The sequence below is a fragment of the Mus musculus genome, chromosome 2 (genome assembly GCF_000001635.26).
Source record: "Mus musculus strain C57BL/6J chromosome 2, GRCm38.p6 C57BL/6J".
NCBI lineage: Eukaryota > Metazoa > Chordata > Mammalia > Rodentia > Muridae > Mus > Mus musculus.
The window spans coordinates 43707953-43729974 of NC_000068.7; the positions used below are offsets into that span (position 1 = coordinate 43707953).

Here is a 22022-nt window from a genome sequence, read left to right on the forward strand (position 1 = left end):
GAAGAAGAAGAAGAAGAAGAAGAAGAAGAGAAGAGAAGAGAAGAGAAGAGAAGAGAAGAGAAGAGAAGAGAAGAGAAGAGAAGAGAAGAGAAGAGAAGAGAAGTAGAGGCCAGCCATGGCCACGTGGAGAGAGGAGAGAAGGGGGTGGGGGGAAGAAGGAGGGTGAAAGTGAGAGTAAGAGAAAGAGCTTAAGAGAGAGAGAAGAGACAAGAGAGATGAGGGGCCAAGCAGCCCCTTTTGTAGTGGGCTGGGCTATCTTGTTGCCAGGTAACTGTGGGGAAGAGCATGCCTGGCTATTTCCTGGTAACTGGGGGTGGAGTCCAGACAGCCTATGTGACTGATGGCCACAGAATTATGGAGCCTCTTGTCCGGAGCCTATGTCTGGGAGCATGGCAAATGGGCCTTCCATCCCTTGCAGATTAATTTGTTGGGTCTCTGGGTCTCAGAAAAAAGGGCTGCCTTTCACAGTCCCACAGGTCAGTTTAGAAATCTAGATCATGGTAAGTGGTTAAGAACTTATTTCTATCACTATTTGCTATTCTTTTCCAAGGACTAGGTAGGAGTTGGGGCATAAATGGCATAATAATATCTAAAGAGGAATATTTCTTAATTTTGCATTTGTTCTTGAATAACTTTGCAAAGTTGCCCCTTTTCTCATCTAGACATGTCTCTTGCTGGACCTGAGATACATGCAATACTATTAACTTTCATCAGCCTTTGCCTAGCTCTTAAGTTCTGTCAGGGATAAGTGTTCATATTCAAATGTCTTCCCTGTGTCAATATATATTTATTGTTCATGCTACCATGTCACATAAGACCATTTTCATAAAAGAAAATGTGTTTTCAAAACACAATTCCAGCCGGGCAGTGGTGGCACACACCTTTAATCCCAGCACTTGGGAGGCAGAGGCAGGCAGATTTCTGAGTTCAAGGGCAACCTGGTTTACAGAGTGACCAAGATAGCCAGGGCTACACAGAGAAACCCTGTCTTGAAAAACAAACAAACCAGAAAAGAAAATAAAGACAACACAACTCCATGCCTATCTCTACCCATTCATCCCCTTATGATAGTCTCCTGACTCCCTGAGCACTACTAAATCTCCTTGGATGCCATACACGCACGCATGACTTTAGGTGACTATATAAATCTAGAAACCACAAGGGAAAGAGAACCTGCTTCTGGGTATTTACTCAAAAGACCTCTAGTCAATATATCAGGGAAGCTCTTGCACATCAGTATTTATTATAACACTATTTACACATCGTAAATTATGCAACCAACCTACTTGTCTGTAATATGCAAATCTTTTCTGGCAACAACTACTAGTAAGAAAAACCAGGCTGTAGGGATGGGCAGTTTCTGAGCCTCTTCATCTCCCTGGGACACTGCTCTTCCTGTTCCTCTGTACCAACAGCAGTTTCGGATACTTTCTTCACCCCGGCTTGTTTCTAATCAGTAGCAAATGTCCTCCTTTTTTTGACATAGCGATCCAACTAGCAATGTTCTCCAACTACTTTCCCCAGGACTTTATTTGCTCTTCCATTGTTTATTTAAAAAAAAATTCTAAGTACCCCTGAAGTAAGTACTTTGCTTCCAGTCTGTCTCTAAGATGTTCATTCGTCTCACATTGCTGACTTGGAATGATGGTTCTGTGAGTGTTGGTTTCAAGCCAACAGCAGTAGCGGGACATTGGTACTCACTGATGGATAAATTCATTGGCATTCTCTCAAACATGCTTTTTCAGGCGTAATGAGGATGGGGCCCAGCTTTCACAAGTTGTCAGTTTCCCCTCCTTCTACTCCTCCCAGTCCTCCTCTCACTTTCCCTTTCCTCTTCTTTTTCCCTTTAGATAAAATACCAGGACTCCCAGGGATACCCACTGAACATAGACTAGCAAGATACAGTGAGACCAGCACAAACCCTCATATCAAGGCAGGACCAGACAACCCAGTAGAAGGATGGGTATGAGCTCAGTCCTCGTCATATACATTATGGTGATGAATCTTGGTGTTCTTGTGGGACTCCCAACAGTGGGAGTGAGGGATATCTCTGATTTTTTTATCTTTCTTTCTTTAAATCCCCAACATACACTATGAGGACATAGAGCAAATATGGTTTAACTCCCCTATACATAACTGAGAATAGTTTTCCAGGTTTGTTATTGTTTTACCAATACAACAAATGAATATTTAGACATTTCTCTTAAATAGGTATTTCCATTTTTTTTGCATGAAGGATAACGCTAACATTCAGTGATAGAGGTGAAGGAATTTATTTATTTGCTGATAGTTCTTCAGTTCTGAAATTTGACGGATCTCAACTACCGGGTTCATCTATGCTTACATCATAGTTTAGGATGTGTTCTAAGGTTCCATCCCATTTCAACGGCAGGCTAAATATTGGAATGGCTCCACACACATATCTATCTGCAATTGGCTCAGGTCAAGCCCTACATGTTGTTCAGAACCAGGAAAGTGGAAGTGGACTCTATTGCTTGATGAATCAGATGAGCCACAGCGCAGAAGTGTGGAGTCAGGTACACGACTCACACTGAGTCTCTTAAAGGAGTGGAATATAAACATAGTCACAGGAAATAGTTTGGGCAAGCTTTTCCAAATAGTTCTTACATTAATAGAAAATGAGAATCATTGCAAGGCATAACTAGGAAATATTAATGTAATTAGTCCATCACTAAAAACACTATGTTTGCAAGTTTTGAACATGCTGTGATTCTCTACATCCAATACAAAATATGAGCATAAATTAAAGACAAATTGATTCCTTGCGTGAAGAGAATATCTAGAAATATACATCAGCATCTTTAAATCTAAACCAGAATTTAAATCCGAATCAGAGTAAATTGAATAAAAGTGTGTTTACTAAGCTTTATTCAGGTAAAAGGAGAGTTTTTATTCCAGCCCAGGGTGTATGAAGAAGGCCACTCCTTTCCTGGAATTCTTCAGATGGCTCAGCTTCACAGGAAGTCTTTCCGGGAAGAGATGAACGAGCCAGGGAGGAAGCAATGCCATCCGAGTATGAGGAAGCCGTCCATACAGACATTTGCACTGTCAAATACTCTGTGTACAGACCAAAGTCCCTAAAGTAAGAGGGTAAACTGTGTGTGTGACCCAGAAAGCCTTCTTGATGAGCTGAGGACATAGGTTGAATGTAACCATGTGGATTCAAATTCCTCTCCATTGTCTTGCTGCCTCTCAAGCGCAAAGCCTACGCCACGCTGAATGTGGTCACGCTGGACAGCGTTACAGTGAGTGGGATCACAGTATTTTCCAGAATGTACTGTAGATGCTGCTCCTGGAATCAACCACAAAGCCCTGTTTTACAATAACGCATGAAAACTGCCTGAACCAAACACATTAAAAATAAATAAATAAAAGTGATGTTAGTCTTCAATATTTCCACTACTGAAGATGCCCAGTTTGCTTGGGCTCACTGGGTCCTGGAGATTCCTGCTGATGCCTCTTCAAGATGCTGGCATTAAGGGACACACACTTAGCTTTAGCTTAGGGTCCCTTCAAGTTCTTCCTCTGACTTTTTTTTTTAACTGTACTATACTCTATGCTTTAGTGAGGTCCCACAGTTCCCAGTAGTTCTGCCATCACTCTCGGTAGAAATGACAACATTGCAAGCAGCTTCTTTAGTCATTATCTTATTGAGCTGCTTCGGTGTCTTCATAAAACCTGCTTCTTTTCTGACAGAAAATAGGACAGTCCCCAGGAGAGCACTAAACACTCATTTGAGATGTCAGAAATTTAACACTGAGAGAAAGAACGAGCCATTGGTTGTCAAGCAGCAAATAAGAACCCTGTCACATGCTGGTCTTGATCATAGCATATAAGCATGCTAACTTTGAAGAGAACACAGTATTAACACCGGCATACTGCCATTTGAGATTTGTGGCACTATTCAAAGCTCACCTCTCCACTGGGAATGCGAGACAGCCTTGATGCCCTATCTCAGCCAAGTCAATAGTTCATTTTCCCAGGAGACACAGATGACAGATTTTATTTTTTATCCTCTTAATTTACCATCTTTCCCCTGATAGATCAGTAATTTTTACATATGATGTTTACATGAGAAATTAGGAGTGATAGTAACTTTTTCTACATAAATCTTTAATCCAGACCCCCCCACACACACAAAATACATTTAGACAACATTAAAACAAAATCCTTCTCCCATAACCAACCTCTAATTCAAGAGTCCTTTACTAACTTACCAATCGTCACTGGACTATTGTTTAATTTATCAAAAATGATAAAATTTAAATATCACATAGTTAATAATGAAATAGTAGCATTATTAGCAGCCCACCATTTCCTATACCAAAGAGTATAACTGCTTTTAAACAGTCACTCCAGGCTGGGGAGATGCTCATTCATTAAAGTATTTACTTCAGAAGAATGGAAAACCTGATTTGGCTTTGTTTTACCCACACCATATAAGACGCTAAGGGTGGCAGCATGAGCCTGTAATCTTCCCTCTGGCAAAGGATAGAGAAGTAAATTCCTGGAACCCAAATCAGTGTGATTCTGGTCCAGTGAAAGAACCTGTCATAAAGAATCAGATGAATAGAAATGAAGAAGACACTCAACATCGACCTCTGAGCACTATAGGTACACACATGCATGTGCACTGGTACAAACACATGAGTGTGCACTTGAATGTGTGTTGTGCTCACAAACACACACAGTCACCTGTTTAATGGCTGAGGATCTTCTGGCTTAGAAACCACATTTTGCATGTGCTCATTAACACCTTTGGTTAACAGGCTTGCTTGACAAATCCTTATTTAAATCTCTCTACCAATGGCAACAACAGGCATTTGGAACATATTTTAATGTCCTGCATGAGTCAGAGATGTGGAAGAATCTTAAAATCACCATAAGAAATAGCAAAAGATGAAGAAAAATGCTATCCCTCACCCCCTGGAACAGAACTTCCCCAAGAGCTTCCATCTGCTCCTTCCTTACAGATTTTCTCCTCTTTCGTGGTTGACACTTGCTTCTGCTAACAGCTCACCACCTATTCCATAAGCTTTACATTTCCTCAAGCTCTTTCCAATTTAAAGTCTTGGACTTCCTGGTCTAGTTGTCCCTTGAGAGACTCTGCCAGAGCCTGGCCAATAAAGATGCAGATGTACGCAGCCAACCATTGGACTTAGCATGGGGTCCCCAGTGGAGGAGTTGCCAAGGACTGAAGGGGCTGAGGGGTTTGCAACCCTATAGGAAAAAATAACAATATCAACCAACCAGACCCGCTAAAGCTCTCAGGGACTAAACCACCAACCACAGAGTACACATGGAGGGACTCATGGCTTTACCTGCACATGCAGCAGAGGATGGCCTTATCTGGCATGAATGGAAGGGGAGCACCTTGCTCCTGTGGAGGCTCTATCACCCAGCTTAGTGGAATACTAGAACACTGAGGTGGGTAGGGGAGCACCCTCATAGAGGCAGGGAGTGGGGGGGATAGGATAGGGGGTTTCTGGAGGGGAAACTGGGAAGGGGATAACATTTGAAATAAATAAAATGAGCAATAAAATATGTAAAAGAAAATCATTTATGCATTTATGTTACAATACTTTTTCAGTTTTAGAAAAAAAATGAAGTATTGGCCTTCTACTGCTACTATGGCAAATGGCACAGGTATCTCACAGCTCTACAGCATGAAGTCCAACAGTTCTCTTGGGTGCTAAGAGGTTCATTTTTAGAGAGAATTGCCTTTCTGAACTTCCAGGTTCCAAAGACTTTCCAAATACCTTTCTCCCGGCAGCTTGACACACTTCAGTGCCAACAACATTGTTTTTGGAAGATCATTGCTCCAACAACTCTGGCTATAGATGGGAATGGTCTCAGCTTTTAAAGGTGTTTATATTAAGCTGGGATCACTGGATAATCTGGGCAAGATATATCAAGGTCTCTTAAATACTCCTGCCAAGGCTCTACTGCTTAGAAAAGCAACAGACTTGAACCTTCTGCAGCTCAAATATGGATGACTTTGAGGTTCAATATATTACCCATGACTTACCTCCTGGATTGTCCTTTTGCATCCCTTAGCTGCCTTGTAGAATATTAGATTGCTTTTCACATGAAATCCTTCATTTCTATCGCTTCTTCCCCATCACCCATCAAAGGCAGATTTTGTTTGGAAGGCAAGCATCCACCTTTCATCCACATTTGTTTTGGAGTTCATCGATAATAAAGGATTGAGTGCAGAGAGCTGCAGAAGAATTTAAAGGCAGGTATTGCAAATTGGAGTCCAGCCCACAACGCTCTATGAGGTGGTCCTTCACTATGTCTTTCACGTGAGGTCTTTTATGGGGGGATGCTTGTCTCTTCTTCATAATAAACTCTTGGGGGAGTGGTCATGACTTCAAGGCACATGCAAAAAAAAAGAGAAAAAAATCACTGGCAGGGTTTAGAAACCAAACCTCAGCACTACATGCTTGGAGGAAGTGATGTTTTAAACATTCTGGAGGTGAAGGCAGGCAGTCAGGGCAAAGGCAAAGGACTGTGACCGGGAAAATGAGACGAAATCTTTACAAGGCAATGAAGGTAGAGTAGAACAGCATTTCCTACCCCAACCATGACTTGGTGTATGCACAGGCCTCCTGAGAACTTAGATGCAACCACCTGGAAACGGACACAATGACCTTGCAACTTGCTCTGTCCCTGGGGCTTTCTGATGGCCTTGACTTTACTCTAAGGAGTCTGGTGCCCGTGAGCATGTCTTTTCTGCCATGTCATCACAAGTCCACACTTCATATGGAAATATCACAGCTCAGTCATCATCTATTACACAGACATAGACATTCAATGTGTATGACACATCCATAGAAATCTCTGGAAAGTGCTCATTCAGAATAGGAAATCTTTGAGGTCTTCGTGGATGAGCGGACCTGTAGAAGATTTGGGGTAGCTGAAAGTCTAACATGACCTGGCTTTTCAGTTCTTAAAGAAAAGAGTTAGTTCCTTAGTAACCATTAAAATTAGAAATAATGCATACAATTTCTTGTGTGAGTCTGGAAGTTTTAATAATTAAAGATGTGGGAACGAGGCGAATTGCCCTTAACCTGGCCTAAGACAGAGCCTCTAAATCATCTCCTCCTTCTGGGAAGGAATTAGCATTCCTGATAAACTGTCCCAGCAATCTGCAGATAAACTTCTAATGGTGCTAAGACCTCTTCTGGGAAGCCAGTTGTCATCCACTCAATTCAGTGACAGTCACTCAGTAACCTTTAGCCAGATGCTCTTCTTCCTATTTATACTTTTAAAGGGATAGAGAGTGTGTCTGTCTGTGTGTGTGTGTGTGTGTGTGTGTGTGTGCGCGCGCGCGCAAATCTTTGTGCAGGTCTATATGCATGCATATTATGTAAGAGACTCAAACCATCCAATTTATGATCTTTTCTTTTACAAACCTTTAAAACTAACATTTGGTCAGTATACCTAACTTTTTGTTCACAAAGCAAGAACCTTTTTAGAAACAGCCTTGAAATATTTTAAAGTATAGGTATAGATTTTTAAAACTCACTTAATGAGCTGAAAGGGTTGGCAACCCTATAGGAAGAACAACAATATGAACCAAGCAGAGCTCCCAGGGACTAAACCACCAACCAACGAGTACATGTGGAGGACCCATGGCTCCAGCCGTATATGTAGCAGAGGATGGCCTTGTCAGACATCAATGGGAGAAGAGGCCCTTGGTCCTATGAAGGCTCAATACCCCAGTATAGAGGAACAAGAGGGCAGGGAGAAGGGAGTGGGTGGGTGGGTGGGGGGCACACCCTCATAGAAGCAGGAGGAGGTGGTATGGGATAGGGGGTTTCTGGGATGGGAATCAAGAAAGAGGATACTTACAATGTAAGTAAATAAAGTTTCCAATTAAAAAAAAAACTCACTTAACTTATTAAATATGTTGTCACAAAGATTTCATTATTACCAAATGTACTAATTTAATATGTAAAATAGAGCAACATCAACAAATGCTATAATACTAATGTAAACTAAAATTTTAGTCCTGATCTCAAGGTCAGACAATACTGTAATTGTACATTGTTTGGTATAAGTACAGAACTGACCTAATACTCTAATGCACTAAAGACACATCAGGTATCTAAAGCAATAACCATGCACAGTTTACTAGTAGACAATACTAGCGTATTAATATTATTTTAATTAACCTAAACTTTTTTTCCAGCATAGTCTCATTATGTCTGAACTTGAACTCCGATTTCTCCAACGTCAGCCTCTGTAGGGCTCAGACTACAAGTGTAAGCTGCCAAACCCAGATTCTTCCAGCGTTGTGATTTGTATCTAAGTCTTTGCAACAATTAAAATGAAAAGTCACACAGAAGAAAGTAAAAGTTCCCAAGTTTTCTTCCCAAGATACTGGTTGCTTTACAGCCCTTTAGACCTTAAAAAGTTGATTAGATCCCATGTCTGTACATAGTATCTGACAGAACCCCTCGTTTAAAAAGCAGTGTCAGATTGGGAAAATTAAACAAATAAACAAACAAATAAATGCATGGTCATTTGGATCATTTTTTAGGAGGATTCATATTTTCCCAAAATTATCTGAAAGCAATACTAGCCAATCTTTTATTTTAACCACAAAATATTATCCAACCCATGACTACACGGTGAACCCTTAATTCACTGTTTATAAAATGTGTGTGCAGCAGAGAGATTATTTTTATTTAGCACGCCAGCCAACTGCTCTCTCTCTGTTGAGTCTTGTTGTAGGTCAGAAACCATGTAAGGGCCGTCATCCTTTACACCATGAACCGATGCTGTGTGACAGGTAATAAAAATCTCACTTCACAGCCGGAGTTCCAGAGCATACGCGATGTGTCCAGGGGTAAGCTTCAGCTACTGATGGAGTTGAAACTCAAAGGCAGGCTGTAGCAGTACATGGCTGGCTCTTAACCCCTTTCTGTATGAGCAATGGCTTAATAAAGAAAGAATCTTACACCCTAAGTGCTCCAGGCAAACAGGAGAGCAGTGATCACTCTAAGCTGCCACATGCACATCCTCGTGGAGAGAGAGGTGGTCCACCATTCTTTTCCCCATCCCTTAGAAAACATTTCTCATGCTCACAAAAAGCCTTTTATCGTTATTTGCTGCTCCACTTTTGCAGGACTCCTATTGCTTGACTCTTTGAAGCCAGGGCAGGAGTTTGCATCGTGTGTTGCTTCTGGGAGACATCCAGTGTCGCGCTATACATGAAATTGGCATTAACAAAATTACTTTTATGTTAATTTGGCAAAAGGATTTGTGCCATTTAGTACTCACACACAAGTGGTAGTCTATAGGAGGAGAAAAATAAAACCTTTAAAACTGATGTGTTAGTTCTGCCACACAATGGACGATTTTTGGTTCCATCCAGCATCAGGCGTTAACTCTTCAATTCAGTAGGCCTTCAGCCCACTTTATTATTCAAGCCTTTCAGAAACCCAGCAAGAGAGGCCATATTGCCACCATCTATTAGTGTTGTTGTAACACTAAAGAAGTTAAAGGGCTTGTCAAAGGGAAAAAGAACAAATGAATGAAAGAAAGAAAGAAAGAAAGAAAGAAAGAAAGAAAGAAAGAAAGAAAGAAAGAAAGATCAAATCCTCTTGAGCCTAATGTGTCTGATTTCGCTAATAAAAGGAGTCCTCCCCTTGATCATGAAGTACAGAAAGCCACTCATTATTAAAATCATTTCTTACGCTCTGCTGTGTATTTTGAGTAGGTCCCTTTAACACAGTGCCTGGAGCCTCCTCCAAGTTGAATTAAGGGTAATATTCTCATTCTATAGCAAAGATTTGGAAAACTAAAATGTGTGCTGATTTCAGCGCACCACCGCATCCTACTTTTAACGCGCCTGCCTTCAGACCCCTGTCTCCCAGTAACTCTTCGGACTTGATCTGGGATGCTACTCACCTCCTCCCTGCGCAGATCTACAGAGGAGTTTCGCTTCCATAACATTCTGCACTTGTTCACAGAGCTCCCAGGGACTAAACCACCAACCAGAGAGTACACAAGGAGCCACCCATGGCTCCAGGTGCTTGTATAGCGACGGATGGCCTTGTTGGACATCAATGGACAGAGAGGCCATTTGTCCTGTGGAGACTCGATGCCCCAAAGTATGGGAATGCTAGGGCAGTGAGGCAGGAGTGGGTGGGCAGGTGAGGGAGCCCCCCCCCCTTATAGAAGCAAGAGAATGGAGATGGGATAGGGGGTTTGCAGAGGGGAAACCAGGAAGGAGGATAACATTTGAAATGTAAATAAATAAAACAATCAATAAAAGATAAATTTAAAAAGAGAACAAAAAAATAAAATAAAACTGAACCCACTGTCTTCTCCACCCCTTAAACGAAGCTTGCCTCTCTTTGCCGTTCTTTCAGTTTGCACCCCATTGTCTACCCGCCATCTAACACATAGTACATATAACCACTTGTTAACAGAACCTTTCCTTCAAGAACCCAAGTCAGCCAATTATTACACTTGAGTTGTTTTTTTTTTTATCTCACATAGACAAATTTTGATTCATGTTTCTCCATTAGCGTTGTTGAAATTATAGTTCATTTCAAAACAGATGAAGAGCTGATGGGCTGGCCCACCCAGCAGAGCGTGGGGCTCTTGGCATCATTTGGATCTGTTAAGGTGCATCTTGTGCAATTCTTCTATGGATGTTTGTCCATCCTTTAGGCTCTTTACTGTACAGCATGCTACAGTATCTTTAAAAGACAATTACGTTCAGTGTGTTCCCTTTGGCAACTCTTCTCATTTCCAGGAAACTGGGGACAGAAGACGTAGCTGCTTGGATGCCCTCTGAAGCATCGTACTTAACCACCAACTTTTCCCTCCCATCTGCCCTTTCAGCAAGGCTTCGAAAGACCTTCTCTTGTTTTGTCACACTAACAACATCCTGCTTACACTAGGACACCGCCCCCAGGTTATTCTCCAGTCATTCTTCGAGTCTCACCTAAGCCTTTACTTGTTAAAGAGACCCTTCTGTTGAGTGTAAACCTCATGTCCTCCAGCAGGCTTACCTGATTGGTAAATGTGCTCCTAGCAAAAGGGAGGACTCCCAATTTGTGTTGCCATTGCAATTTTGCACCCTGCTTTCACCTTCACTCGTGTCTGGAGCCCCCATCTACTAAGTGTTCGACAGAGAGCAGGAGCAGGCACGGCCATTCCAAGAACATCTGTGCACCTCTGGGAGCAAACTCACCCAACCTCTACATCGTTCATCCTCACCCTACGTCGTTCATCCTGAGTAGCAAGCCTCAGATAGCCAAAACACACATTCAGGCTGGCTCTTTCTATATTTGAAATTATTTATGTAAAGAAAATATAAACAAACAATAAGCCATCATAAATAAAAGCCCGGCATTGAACTTATCTAAGCTTGGACATCATGAGAAAGCAGTGTGATTAATGAGAAATGTTTGTGATAAAATTGTGCCAAATAGATGGAAGAATAGTGCATATAAGTCATATTTATGAAATTCTTATATGTCATGATGTCACATATTACTCTCCTATTTCTAGCAGCTTTCTGAGCTTTAATGCTCCATTGGGTGGCATTTTGGATCAACTGGATTAATTTAAATGAGTAGTGAAATGCAGATTGAGGAGGAAATGCTCAAGTTAGCTCTAAGGGATCAAAAGTTATAAAACAGTGAGCTGGCATACATGCGGAGATGTAAAGCCCTCAGTCAGCATGACAAGTTCAACTTTCGATGTAGCATTCTCCTTCCTGAGAACACCGGCCATCAGGTAGGCTCCTTGTAGTGTCTTTCAGATAGCTGTCATGTGACGGTGTGTGAGCAGTTATCCATAAGCCACTTCAAGTGGGTAGCAAGTTTGAGCACTGCTGGACCAGGTATGGGTAGATTCTGTTCTGTGCTGAGGGTTTTGTTTGTCTTTTCTTTAAGGAAGCAAACAAACTCGCACTCAATATTGGTGACATCTTTTATTTACACGCCCTGAAGCCATCACTATGCCCCAGTTATAGATCTGTAATTTGTGCTTTTTATTCTTCAATTTTATTACCTAAACTTACTCTTCTATGCATTGTTTTATGTTTCTGGTTAAATATAAGTGAAAATTGATTGGAGGATTTCTCAATGGAATTTTATCTTTATTTCATCATAATTGCTTCGTATTTGAATAATGACAGATGAGCTGCCTCATTCAATCGCAGTTTTAAGGCTTTGAAGTCACAATAACATCACAGGATTTAAATCCTCAAGCCATTATTACAGCAGAAACGACACTGGGGAAAATGGAAACTTATGGTGTGATAATTTGCTTGGGGGGGAAGAAAAGAACTCTGGTGGCTAAAACACATTCTCTCCAGGACTGTTTGGAGCCTATGACACTGTGACCTAAGTCTGAACTACAGACTGAGTTGCACTTTTCCCAATGACTACTAGAAGGGTGTAAGTATTGAATTCACACAACAAACAAATGACATAATTATTTTGTTTTAGGATGAAACATTTGGCCTGGGCGGTAGCTTAGCATCATAATGCTTGCCTAGTGTGCACAAGGCCCTGGCTCACTCCCCAGCACTGCAAAAAAAAAAAAAAAAATGCGATCTCAGTATCATGTAATAACAATTCATTCTTTCATCAGTAGAGAACCTCAGATTTCTTTCTTCTCTGACCTTTGTATCAAGCTGAGAACATGATCACACGCTCCAAGGTGTACAAGCTCGCCTTTGCATCCAGTTTCAGTGAATGACTCAAATGCTAAAAGCAAAACAGATCTGCCATTGGAAACTTCATAAATACATCCAGTGTATTTGCTGCTGACAGATTGAGGCCTGAAAGCACTTCCATTTCTTGAATATTAAACCATCTTTCTTCTGGCAATGCTATTAGGGGTTCAGGACCACATGGCAAAGAAGATTGCGATGCAAAGGAGCTAGACTCTAGAATAAGTGAAAAGGAGAAAGGCACTCAGGTTCTACAGAACGGCACGGGTATGAGGACAGAGTTCTAACAAGGTACAGTAGACACAGTGACTATGAAGCACCCTCCAGTGACAGGGTGGTCTCCAGCCACTTATAAGTGCACACAGATGAGGTCAAGCCAGGGGATTTCTTTCCAAGTTTCTCAATAAAGGAAGGGTAGTAAAATTAGCTTATGACCCAATACTAGAGCATTAGTCAGTATTTCTATAAAGCATCATACCTCAGTGTGAAGGAAGATTCTCAGAGCTTGGGGGACGGGGGAGGTTGGCTGTCTCTCTAATCCATGGGTGCTCAGTCTATCATTTTCAAATGCAGTCTCGTGTTTAATTCCATTCTGACTTCTGGCTTAAGTTAAGGAGAGATTTGTTTGGTACATCTTCATTTTCTGGTTGAATTTGCTCCATTCACCAAGCTAATGGATTCCAGGGTTCTTGTTTCCACTTCCTGGTACTCAACTTTTGATTTGCCAGTGTCTCTTTGCTAAGCTTCTCTCTGTAAAAGGGAACACCCTCTGTCCTAAGTTGAGCACTGGCAGGAACTGATGGGGCCAGAAAACAGCTGAAGAAGACCTTGGCAAAAATATATCAAAATGTTTTGGCCTTTCTGTGCCTGGATGCCTGGATGGATAAGAGGCCATCACAGACCTGGAAAAATAAATGCTTCATGCCCCCCCCCCCCCCCCCCACACACACTTATTTTCCAAATCCACTGCAATATTTTCAGAACCCTGGACAAAAGACAAAGTAAAATCACTCAAACTGTGTTATTAATCAAAAGTTTCCAAACAAACTATGAACCCCAGCACAATTCTATTTGTTCACATAGCAACTCCTCTCCGCAGGACCTGGGTCACCTCATTGAAACATCGGTTCCTTCCGCAGCTTGGAGTGCAGGTGACCCTGGCTCTGTTATTGCTGTTCGGTTTCCATTTTGCTTTCTGTGACACAGTTCAAGATCTCCAATACTTCACCAAACCTACCCTGGGGGAAAAAATATCTCTCTTGAAGGGAACACACCCCTGGCAGCGTGCCTGCTCTGGATGGCCCCGTGGCTAGATGGATGGAGGGGTGATTTAAATGAAATCTCAAGCAGACACACGGATTCTTGGGGAGTAAATGTCCAAATATCCAGTTCTTGAAAGTGCCCACAGAGGCAAAAAGCCACAAAGGCCATGTCCCAAACAAACCACTGTTATGTTTTGTTTTTTTGTTTTTGTTTTTGTTTTGTTTTGTGTTTTTTATCAAGTCCCATCTATTAAGTCGCAATCCTCTCCCAATAGCCCATAAGATTAGGGTTGGTGACTTAACCCTCTTGCTCCCAATCCTTCCGCACAACCACATCCCTGAACGTCACAGCACTAAGGAGCAAGTATTGACCATAACTGGGGACAACTTCAAAGCCATTGAGAGATGGCACTGATCTTACACAAGAGTTAATGGAATTACACACGGAAACATTGGCAGACAAACAACACACATGTCCATCCATGGTCACTAATTCGTCTTAAAGCTTGAAAGCTAGTAATAGTAGTAGTAGTAGTAGTAGCAGTAGTAGTAGTAATTTATCCTGGTAACATTTGCTTAACCTGTGATCACTCAACTTAAACTCCCCTTAATTTCGGGACAGTATGATGCAAGAAGAGTGACTTCAAAAGATCATGGTCTTGTGTGTGTCCCGTCCATGAGTCTGGAGAATGGTCAGCTGCTGGTACTACCTGCTCACCTACACTGTTGATTAGGCTTAGCTGCTGCGTAAGGGCAATATCTACCTGTGCTTTTCCCAGGCAAACATCACCATATTTGGCCAATCTAGCCGAGCTAGGATAGCCAATAATCTACGGGGCCACATGACTGAGGCTTTTGAGAACTGCTGCCTCAACGTAGGACATTCTAGTTAGTTAAAACCCCAGAGAGGTCCCATCATTAGTATTTACGCTGATTCTTGTAATGGCCACAAGGTGGCGCCAAATCACAAAGAAAACTGACTGGAGCATGGCTGTTCTGGTGGATTTGCATATTTCGCTGCTGGGACATTTCTTTAGTCTCCCGATAGGCATCATTCCTCGATTTCCCAGATGCATTAACGTTTGCATCCGATCTTTCTTATCTTTGAAGGATTTTGTTCTAGAAATCAAGAAATCAATGAAACAGAGGGAGGGTTCGGAGACTGCAGATAATCTATAAAGCCATACAGTTAAGTCTAAGAGATGAGAGCAGACAGAGCTTGGAGTTAGGGGGACAGAAGGCCTGCACTGTGGCGGCACCTCCCTGCAGCTCCCTGTTCTGAAGAACTCTGGTATGACTTCACGTGTTCGTCTTTCTCACCACTGGATATCAGCTCTGTAGTCTCAAGTGTAACTCTGGGGCTACGTCCCTGAAGTATTAGGTGGCACCGTGAAGGTACCTGCAACTTATGCACTAGAAGGGCTTGTCAACATAGATTGGCACACACTACTGTTAACAATGAAGATCTAGTGACTGGAACAGCCTTGAGCCACACCCCCTTCCAATGAAGCACTTGGCTTCACTTCCACAAGCTGTGTGTGTGTGACTTCGTGCACACATATCGATACACCTACATGTCTATATGAATAGATTTGCATACACTAGACAAGCAGAGTTAGGTTCTCATTAATTATGCACGTTTTGGTTGCCTGTGGTTGACAATAGATTTTTTTTGTAATATTTGTGGATTTTCTGATCTGTAGCATAAAACAATTACATTATTTAAGAGGAATGTAAGCTCATTAATGCATCAGGAAGGTTAAATCTTACCTAATCTTTTATTCTGGGCACTCCCAGACAATGACCTCATCATTATCCCATCTTCTTATATAACAAGATCTGTGTTTTCTTTTGAGCTTTTCGATGGGCCCATCTAGAAGTGTCACATGTTAGGGCTCCAAAGACAAAAGCAAAATTGTCACTGTGGGACATTTGAAAAAGTTTTTTGGCTTATGTGCCTGGTATTTGGTGAGGGGCTCATACATGAAAGCAGGAAGCATGGCAACCATTTTGAGACCACGAGGGACAAGATGACAGGTTCCTAGCTAACTAAATCTTTGCAATTCTGAGTCCCAAAGTTCACTCTGTCAATGTTTGCCATAGCCCAAGTTTATATTTCTCTTTACACACACACACACACACACACACACACACACACACACACACACACAACCTTGCACATATGTCAAATCCCCTGGTACTTTGGATTTTCTTTTGTACAAGACATAGAATCCTACCTTCATTAGATAATAGCTGGAGCAGCCTCGCATGCTTTCCTTGAACTTGTCTACAAGTCTGTCTACACTTGGCACCCACTAAATATCACTGAAGCAATCTGGGCTGCTATTCTTCAATGTTCTCTGTTCTTTTAAAATTGAGCTTTAAATCATTATTTCGTTTGGACAACTCAAAACCGGAACTGAGCTATATACTTCACATGGGCTCAAAGGGGCTGCGGACACACTGTAACAGCAGACTGAAAAGGTGAAATAAAGAGAGAGAAAAATGAATGAAGTGATATAGACCATGGAAAGAAGAGGTAAAGAAGATGAGGAAGTAGAAGAGGAAGAGGAGGAGGAGAAGAAAGAAGAGAAGGAGGAGGAAGAGGAAGAGAAAAAGAAAAAAGAGGAGAAAGAGGAGGAGGAGGGAAAAGAGGAAGAGGAGGAGAAGGGAGAGGAGGAGGAGAAGGAAAAGGAGGAGTATAAGGGAGAGGAGGAGAAGGAGAAGGGAGAAGAGGAGGAAGAAGAAGAGGAGGAGGAGGAGGAGGAGGAGGAGGAGGAGGAGGAGGAGACAGCCTGAGATTCACACAGTGAATAAGGGGGTGAATGGGGAGAGTCATTATCAGTGCAGGCTCTGGACACTGGACAGGAGAAATGCAGAGTACAGAGGTATGGAGCAGCTGAGGGAACCCCTGTGTGTGTGCCGGCCTCCAGAGGGCAAATAAAAGCCACCGATTACAAAGATAGAAGCTCAGATAAAGTATGGCTTGACAGGTGGCAAGTTCTCAAGGAATATTTGCTGAAAGCAAATGATAGGATCACTGTGAAATAATCCTGTCAGTCTAATTAATCTCTGATAAGGAGGATGGGAGGGAGAATTGAAAACACCACACACAAGAGCAGCTTGCCTTTTATACGTCATCTGTAACTGTTTACTGATGACACCCTTCTTATAAAATACACTGCAATGCCGTGGCCACCCTGGAACACCTAGGTGGAGATTCTGATGGAGTCCAGAACCCTGTAGTGTTTTTAGAGTTAGTTTTCCTTTCGTATTTTTAATGTGTGTGGTACAATGTTACAAATATCTGATTCCTTACGGGGGGCTGAAAGGAAGGAGAGTAATGGGTGTCACAACAGAAGTGACTCCTGCGGTTGTCTAAACTGACCTCCCTGTGTGGTCCCACCTGTAACTACCTGAGGGTTTTTAATATAATTTATCAGGAAAGGCAGGCATGCTAGAGTGGGGAAGAGCCAAGTTTCTTCCCTATAGCTGTACCCAGTGATATTTCATTAGGACGCTCATAGAATAAATGTTTCCAACTATGAGAATAAGATATTTGAAGTTAAGCATCTAGAAAATCTTTGATCCAGTATGAAATTATTGTCAGCACATCAGCTTTATGAATGTCTTTATTCCCAGGTTTAAAGATAGTCCTGTAGCTTCAGTTTACTTCAAAATCAGTATTTGCCTTCAATTTCAAGATTCAGATTTGAGGATCTGAGAGATGCTGGACCTTGGGGACGTGGAGAAAGTAACACACAGCTACTGTGTCATGGCCATGAACTTGGTGATTTCAAAGACAAAGTCTATCTTTAGTTCCATTCTTCCTTACCTGCCAGTCACCAGACCAGGATGTGAGTAGCTGCGCACCATCATGTGCTCTGTCCATGATTCTCTGCCTCACCACTGGACAAGAATTCTGCAACAGGGCCGAAGGACCACGGATCAAAACCTCAGGCATCTCAAGTCCCATTCAGTCTTCCCTCCATCTTTTTCAGGAATGGTGTCCCATGGCAAAAACACAAACAAACAAACAAAACCAAAACCCAAAAAGCAGACAAACAGTAATTTTTTTTAATTTTTATTTTTTTTAATTAGGTATTTTCCTCATTTACATTTTCAATGCTATCCCAAAGGTCCCCCATACCCACCCCCCCAATCCCCTACCCACCCACTCCCCCTTTTTGGCCCTGGCGTTCCCCTGTACTGGGGCATATAAAGTTTGCAAGTCCAATGGGCCTCTCTTTGCAGTGATGGCCGACTAGGCCATCTTTTGATACATATGCAGCTAAAGACAAGAGCTCCCAGGTACTGGTTAGTTCATATTGTTGTTCCACCTATAGGGTTGCAGTTCCCTATAGCTCCTTGGGTAATTTCTCTAGCTCCTCCATTAGGGGCCGTGTGACCCATCCAATAGCTGACTGTGATCATCCACTTCTGTGTTTGCTAGGCCCCGGCATAGTCTCACAAGAGAGAGCTATAACTGGGTCCTTTCAGCGAAATCTTGCTAGTGTATGCAATGGTGTTAGCATTTGGAAGCTGATTATGGGATGGATCCCTGCATATGGCAGTCACTAGATGGTCCATCCTTTCGTCACAGCTCCAAATTTTGTCTCTGTAACTCCTTCTATGGGTGTTTTGTTCCCATTTCTAAGAAAGGGTAAAGTGTCCACACTTTGGTCTTCGTTCTTCTTGAATTTCATGCGACAAACAGTATTTTAACATGAAAAACTATTGACAACCAGTCCATACTTTACTTTGGAGGAAATAAAAGAATCCATGGAATTTTCATGCTTGACTGACCATTAGTGAACTTTCCTACGATGGTCAGCGAGCTTCAATGTATGCAATTCAGTGCTTAAAACCCGAAGAATACCTTTGACTGGGTTAAAGTCTACCTCGTACAGCTAATGGAGTCACATATGCTACGATGAAAACTGCTGATCCAAGGATGTCTTCTTGAAATATTGAGTCCACAGAATCCTAATTCAGTAGGTCAGTGGCACTCGGATTTCAGTGTGTGTAAATTCTGCTCATTTTGGTGCAGTTTTGGCTAGATTTGAGGAGAGTTGTACAAACAAGTAAGAATTGCTCTCCATTTCTTAGCCAGCGAAGGTTTTAAAAGAGCTCACTACAGAAAGGAGACAGTGTTATTTCCCAGAGCTGCAGTGGTTTTCTTCATTACATGGAGGCAAAAGTATGTTTTCATTTTGAATATTCAAGCCTGCCAGAGAGTGAAATACAACCAAGTTGAAGAGGCAAGGCAAGATGAAAAAAAAGACACCCCCCCCCCCAAGCTGGCTGCAAAAAATAGATTATTTCTCCTAATTTCCTGATTTAGTTATAGTCATAGTGTACATAAAAACAGATTTGATTTTCTTGGAATCAAACGTAAAATGAAAGCCAAGCCCTTATCGCTGGAACAAGACAGCAGTTTGCAGGGCTGTTGCATCCTTTGAACTCTGATGACATTGTCTCAGAGGGAAAGATGTTTGATGAGGTTTTTTTTTTTTTTTTTTTTTTTACACTTTAAAGCTCGTGCTAGGGAAAATGAGCTGGGAATCTCTTGGTAGAATTGAAGGGGGCTGGATCATTTCGTCTTCAAACGATGAGGGGAAAAGTGTCATTTTCTATTTCCCTTAAGTATCGTTCTTTCAAATGCTTGTGTGACAAGAGGTTCAACAGGCTTAGATATGGAGTTTTAGTTTTCCGGAAATGCATGGAGGACTTAGCTGGCCTTGCACATCAAAACAGGAGAAAAAGAGAAGAGAGGGAGCAAAATAAAATCCCCAGAAAGAAGGAAGTGGTAGAGCAAACCCTGAAAAACTTCAGTGCACTCAAACTCCTCTGACCAGGTTCCTATCGGACCAATGAGAAGTAAGCCATGCAAACCCAGGGTCACACTAACGCGCACGTTTCATTCAGCTTGTCGATGACAAACTCAAGTAGAAATGTTTTTTAGAAGTGGAACCTTCTCTGAACCTTTTGTACTTCCCCAAAATACACACCCTTTGTTGATAAGCATCAGTGTTGCTTGGTATCTAGGTACCCAGGTGTCGTCAGGAAATAAAACAGTAGCACAGCAAAGTGACCCGAGGCAGAAATGAAGGAGAAAAGATTACTGCCCTGTGACTGACGTGATGAAGTGAATACATGAGCAAGGTTCAGACTGTGAGGACCTGGAATGTAAAGGATTAGAGCCAGAGGTTTCACTGTCAGGAGAGGAAGGAAGTCAAAGCCCCGCCCCGCCCCCCCAGTCCCGCCCCGCCCCCCCCCCCCAGTTCATCCCCACCCCCACCATCCAGAGTAGCTTACTTACGTTAAGATACTTAGTATCTTACGTTCACGTCTGCTTCCCTTGTTCACTATTCCTCTGAAGACACCTGGAATAGAGGCCTAGGAAAACTGTTTTAATGGTAAATTTCTGTGAGCAGTTGAGAAACTTGAAATTGCAAACCTTTAATAGTGTATGAAGGTAAAGCTGCCACGCAAACCTCTAATGCGATGGACGGCAGGAACTTCTTCCTCCTGAGAGGTGAAGAAACTTCTCCTCTGCTGCCCAGTAAGATGCTTACGTCCTCCAAGGCTTGTTGCCCATAGAAAATTCTTGAAAGCTGTCCCAGAGCAACGTCTCACAGACGGAAAGAGCAGACGGTTAGCAGTGTAATGCAGAGGTTAAAACCATCTCACTGAGGATTCATGGGACATTCTACCATTCTCAATCTCTATGGGCCTTTCCCCAAGTCCAACATATGATGGATCAGACTCATTCCTCTACGCAATCATAAAAATCTGCTTAGCTGAGTCATTTGAGCTAAAGCAAACAGCTACATCTTAGCTAGATTACATATGTATAGATACACAATTGATTAGCAATGACATAGTTTGGGGAGAATATTTCATGATATCTTTGTGCATGCATATTTTAAATGTGATTACAAGGGCAAGAGAGATGGTTCAGTCAGTATGCCTGTCCCCTAAGCATGGAGACCTAAGTTCTGATCTCTGGTACCAGGGGAAAAAAGCCAAGCACGAGGGCCCACACATGTAACCTGCTTGGAGCAAGGAGAGATCAACAGGTGCCTTACTCCGATCACTGGTCAGCCAGGGAGGCGAAGCAGGAGAGACCCTGTCTCAAAAGAGAGAGTAGAGCCTAACAGTGGAAGAGTGCAGGCATTAGGCTTAGAAATGCAGGCATATACATGTGCACATGCACTCACATGCCCACCAACACATGCTATATATGTGGAGACTTATTGTATACACAGAAAACAAATTTAACATTTTATTAACCCATTTGCCTTATCTGCACCACAATCCTCCTCCTCATTATTATTATTATTATTATTATTATAGAGAAAAAATGCATCATTATATTTCACAAGCCTAGCAGTTTGGAGTTGATACTAATATTTTCCCCATGTCTTAGTCATTCTCATTTCTTTTAAAGAAACAAGTCTCTCTTTTAAATTATTTCTGTGATTTCCCTTTTTTTGAGTGAGATTCAAGCATCCTCCCTTGGGCCCTCCTTGTTATTCAGCATCTTTAGGTCTGTGGATTGTAGCATGGATATCCTGGACCTATGGCTAATGTCCACTTACAAGTGAGTATGTACCATGCATGTCCTTTTGGGTCTTAGTTACCTCACTCAGGATATTTTCTAGTTCCATCCATTTGCCTGCCAATTTCATGATGCTCTTGTTTTAATAGCTGAGTGTAGTATTTCATTGTGTAAATGGACCACACTTTCCTTATCCATTCTTCAATTGAGGGATATATGGGCTGTTTCTAGTTTCTGCCTATTACAAATAAAGCTACTATGAACAAAGTTGAGCAGGTGTCCCTGTAGTATGGTAGAGGCATCCTTTGGATATATAAGTTGTATAAGCTGTGTCTTGAGATCGAACTATTCCCAATATAATGAGAAACTGCCAAACTGATTTCCAGAGTGGTTGTACAAGTTTACAGTCCCACCAGCAGTGGAGGAGTGTTTACTCAGAAAATGAAATAAAATAGCCATCGGAAATGGG

At 42.0% G+C, this 22022-nt stretch overlaps 1 long non-coding RNA gene across 3 annotated transcripts; it reads right to left on the reverse strand.

Moving 5' to 3' along the window:
* Positions 1–2257: 2257 nt before the first annotated feature.
* On the reverse strand, positions 2258–21490 carry Gm30374. Of its 3 annotated transcripts, XR_866181.1 has the most exons (6): positions 20487–21490; positions 20312–20388; positions 20001–20171; positions 17825–17981; positions 6050–6392; positions 2258–3313 (listed from the first exon to the last, which is right to left on the reverse strand). It is a non-coding gene; the product is annotated as a predicted gene, 30374 (long non-coding RNA). The 3 variants fall into 3 exon arrangements; XR_374335.2 differs by having other exon boundaries at positions 20312–21490; XR_374333.2 differs by lacking the exons at positions 20312–20388; positions 20487–21490 and having other exon boundaries at positions 20001–20221.
* Between the last annotated feature and the right edge of the window lie 532 nt (positions 21491–22022).